At 44.4% G+C, this 5,000-nt stretch overlaps 1 protein-coding gene across 1 annotated transcript in view; it reads right to left on the bottom strand.

The window, feature by feature from the left end:
• The window catches only part of ush2a (Usher syndrome 2A (autosomal recessive, mild)), a 302,735-nt gene that overhangs the window by 90,485 nt on the left and 207,250 nt on the right, over positions 1-5,000 (bottom strand).

The raw sequence follows: 5,000 nt of genomic DNA, 5'->3' as shown, positions 1-5,000 counted from the left end.
TAGCACATTATACAACAATAACAACAACGACAACAATAATTATAATGCTAATAGATGTGGTTGTTGTTATTTTCCTCATCTCCAGTGGGATAGTTAGATGAGCGTTAGCGTGACAACCGTAGAGGCTCAGCCTTGAATAAGTCAGCAGCTCCTCGCTCATCTCTGGGGTCTCATGGAGGCCTGTGTCTACCTCTAAACTCTACAACAACACCTGCTCTGAATGTCAAAAACAAAATACATAAAACAACATGTCACGCGCACGCGCACGCACACACACACACACACACACCTGAGGCCACACAAACACACACACACACACACACACACACACACACAAAGACATGCATAAAAGATAACACTGTGCTTGACGGTGGCCATATGCGGCGTGGTGTCTTTATGGACCCAGAGGAGGAGGATGGTGTGGGCCCACTACAGCACTAAAACAGAACTGGGCACAGCTTTAAAGAGTGACCTGGGACGCACAGATACCGTGCCGGCTCACACACACACGTACACACACACACACACACACACATTCTCATGCACAGACAGACACACACACACACACACATTCTCATGCACAGACAGACACACACACACACACACAGACACACACACACACACACACACAGACACACACACACACACACACACAGACACACACAGACACACACTAAAAGAGAGGTTTAGCTTAAAGAGGGGCCAGGGACAGCCTGTTGTTTACTGTAATGGCATTCTTTCCTGTGCTGCATTCCCCCCACATCACAGAAACAGCAGCGCGCTGTAAACACATTTACATGGGGAGCCCAATGTGTAAATCACACATACCGCCTATGTCACGTGCCACTATGTGTGTGTGACGGTGAGCATGTGTGTCTGCAGGTGTGTATGAGAGAGTGAGAGAATGAAAGAGAGAGAGTGAAAGAAAAAAAGTGAAGAAAGTGAGAGAAAGTGTGTGTTAGTGTGTGTGTGTGTGTGTGTGTGTGTGTCTGTTAGCTCACACGCATTTGAGTGAAGTGTGTGTATGTGTGTGTGTGTGTGAATATTTTTTTATTCTGTAAAGACGTGAAACAAGCATGATCATATGATCTGACACACATTATCACGCCATCTGGGTAAAGCAGATGCGAAACTGATTCTGAGAATAGGACCAGTTTGGGCAGGAGATGGCAGAGGATTTTGCAGGGAAATGAACGGCAGCCATGTTGGTGATGTGTGTTGGTATGGCATGGTGTGTTATTATGGCATGTTTCATAGCCATTCTGTTGGTGGAGCATTTACTGTGTGTGTGTTGCCATGATATGTTTCCATGCTGTGTGTTCCTGGGGCATTTCTTTTGTTTTGTGTATAAGTATAAGTATATATACTTTTTTGATCCCGTGAGGGAAATTTGGTCTCTGCATTTAACCCAATCGGTTAATTAGTGAAACACAAACAGCACACAGTGAACACACAGTGAGGTGAAGCACACACTAATCCCGGCGCAGTGAGCTGCCTGCTACAACGGCGGCACTCGGGGAGCAGTGAGGGGTTAGGTGCCTTGCTCAAGGGCACTTCAGCCGCGGCCCACTGGTCGGGGCTCGAACCGGCAACCCTCCGGTTACAAGTCCAGAGTGCTAACCAGTGGGCCACGGCTGCCCACCACTGGTGTTGCTGTGGTGTGTCTATGTATGTGTGTGTTGGTGTGGTGTGTCTATGTATGTGTGTGTCAGTGTGGTGTGTTTATGTATGTGTGTGTCAGTGTGGTGTGTCTATGTATGTGTGTGTTAGTGTGGTGTGTCTATGTATGTGTGTGTTAGTGTGGTGTGTTTATGTATGTGTGTGTCAGTGTGGTGTGTCTATATATGTGTGTGTTAGTGTGGTGTGTCTATGTGTGTGTGTGTCAGTGTGGTGTGTCTATGTATGTGTGTGTTGCTGTGGTGTGTCTATGTATGTGTGTGTCAGTGTGGTGTGTCTATGTATGTGTGTGTCAGTGTGGTGTGTTTATATATGTGTGTGTTGCTTTGCTGTGTCTATGTATGCATGCAATGCTGTGGTGTGTCTATGTATGTGTGTGTCAGTGTGGTGTGTCTATGTATGTGTGTGTCAGTGTGGTGTGTTTATGTATGTGTGTGTTGCTTTGCTGTGTCTATGTATGCATGCAATGCTGTGGTGTGTCTATGTATGTGTGTGTCAGTGTGGTGTGTCTACTGTATGTATGTGTGTGTTGCTTTGCTGTGTCTATGTATGTGTGTGTTTGTGTGCTGTGTCTATGTATGTGTGTGTTGCTTTGCTGTGTTTATGTATGTGCGTGTTGGTGTGATGTGTCTATGTACTGTATGTGTGTGTTGGTGTGGTGTGTCTATGTACTGTATGTGTGTGTGTTGCTTTGCTGTGTTTATGTATGTGCGTGTTGGTGTGGTGTGTCTATGTATGTGTGTGTTGGTGTGGTGTGTCTATGTATGTGTGTCAGTGTGGTGTGTCTATGTATGTGTGTGTGTTGCTTTGCTGTGTTTATGTATGTGCGTGTTGGTGTGGTGTGTCTATGTATGTGTGTTGGTGTGGTGTGTCTATGTATGTGTGTGTCGGTGTGGTGTGTCTATGTGTGTGTGTGGTAGTGTAGCATCTTTATACTGTATATCTGCGTGTTGTTGTGATGTTTTGTGTCTGTGTCTGTTTGTTGGTGTGGTGTCTATGAATTTGTGGGCTGGTGTAGTATCTCTTTGTGTCTGTGTGTGTTGTTGTGGCTAGTGGTGAATCTTTGTGTCTCTGTGTGAGCATAGCATGGCTTTGTGTGTGTGTGTGTGTATGTGTGTGTGTGTGCGTGTGTGCGTGTGTGTGTGTGTGCGTGCAGGCACACATGTGTGTGTGTGTGAGTGTGTGAGTGTGTGTGTGTGTGTGTGTGTGTGTGTGTGTGTGTGTGTGTGTGTGTGTGCAGGCGCACATGTGTGTGTGTGTGTGTGTGTGTGTGTGTGTTGATGTGATCTCTGTGCTCTCCTTTCGGTGGCATCCTTCTCGGGCGGCGCGGGTATGGGGCGTGGGAAACATCTGGAGGCGTGCGGGGCCGCGACAGCTTTATGTGCTGGGCCCAGATGGTGTCACAGCGACGACTGGAATCACTGCACCTCTGCCAGGCCTCAGACACCCCCCCCCACCCCCCTCACACACACACACACACACACCACCCCCGGCCATTAGTCTTGATTAAACAGACGTAAGTAACCAAATAAATAACTCCTCACACACACACACACAGCTAACGCACAGCAGAGTCGCTTCGCACAAGTCTACACACACACACACGCACGCACGCATGCACGCACGCACGCACACATATACATGTGCAACAACAAACACACACAAAGACACACACACACACACACACACATAAACAAACATACATTCACACCGACACACTGTAAAATAAATAAAAGCGTTCGCCAAGTGTCCCGTTTAAAGAGCCATCCCAACGTAATAAAGGTGAGTTTTGAAGGGGCGAGGAGAGTTATGGTGGCCAGAGATGGCTGTCTGCTGGAGCATCTGTTTTGGCCTGCGCCACAAATCGCACCAAAGCGCCGGCCATCTCGCTGCCAGTGGGCACACACACACAGACCTCAGCAGAGCAACATGGTCTCACACACACACACACACCACACTGCCATTCATCTGCCTGGCACTGGGCAACCTCAGACCAGAGCATAAGAGACGTTTATGAAGGACACAGGATATGGGAATGTAATGACCGCGTTATACTAGTTTGAGCAGAAATTCAATTAATCATAATTTTTTTGTAATTTATTTCAAATGTGTAGGCATACAAGTATACACGTAGAAGTATACATGTAAGGAGGAGCTTTGGTGCAAGAGGCGGCAACGTGCCACATGTGGGTCTCAGTGCCCATGGAGACCCAGAATCCATTCCCGCCTGCGGTCATGTCCCGATTCCACCTCAGTTTTTTTTCAAATGCTTACGCACAAAATTACACAATTTCTGAAACCTCCCACTCAAACACCATAATATGGCAATATACATAGAAGCCCATGAAAGAAGTGTTTTAGATTTAGAGCAACAGTGTGTACATGGTATATCCAAAAACATGATATTATGACAAAAGTGTTTACAATGTGTTGTAAAAGCTTGATTTTGAGATGTGTTTTTACCACTTTTACCACTGTCTTTATGCCTCACTGTTTGCGTGCTATATTAGCACATTAGCACATATGCATAACCCCCCCCTCCATGCCACAGCCGAACTGTGGCCACACTTATACATTTTCTTAAATAGTTAAATATATAGATATATAGACTTTACTTTACTTTATTTCTGCATTGTTGCAGTGTTGGTCTTACTCATTTGAAATATCACCATGATCACTATCACCATTGCACTACCACCATGACACTCATTCACACAGAGCACCTTAGAGCACCTTACCATACCTTACTATGCACAGAGAATCACAGGCTCAGTCCCTGCCTCAGTCATTGCAAGCGCCTCTGATTGATTAATCACCACTATGTGGATACTGTTTTTAGAATTGATTTAGATTAAGTGTTGTATTTTTGTAATTTGTATTTTAGTATATTTTTATATATTGTATTTAAGTGTTAGTTAGTATAATTTGTATTTTAGTATATTTAGCATATTCTTTATCTTCTACTGTCCTTATTGCTTAGTTGTGTTTTTATATTATATACTTTAATTACTCTTTCTGCTGTTAAAGAATGTGTTTGTGTTGTCTGTATGCTGCTGAGACCTTGAATTTCCCCTGGGGATCAATAAAGTATCTATCTATCTATCTATCTATCTATCTATCTATCTATCTATCTATCTATCTATCTATGTGTTTATGATATTTGTGCAGGAGATGAGGCATTTTGCATTTGTGTGAGAAATAGTCGGATTTGTGTGTAGAGGTTTGAAAAAAAGACACAGAGCTTTTGAAAATGTGTGTAAGCAGTTGTAAAAAACTACAAATTAGCTTTAGCTAATCTTTGCCTGCTTAGTTGATTGCTTCCA

Source organism: Alosa sapidissima, chromosome 19 (genome assembly GCF_018492685.1).
Source record: "Alosa sapidissima isolate fAloSap1 chromosome 19, fAloSap1.pri, whole genome shotgun sequence".
NCBI lineage: Eukaryota > Metazoa > Chordata > Actinopteri > Clupeiformes > Clupeidae > Alosa > Alosa sapidissima.
The sequence above is the reverse complement of the archived record's forward strand: the minus strand, read 5'-3'. Positions and strand labels throughout refer to the sequence as shown.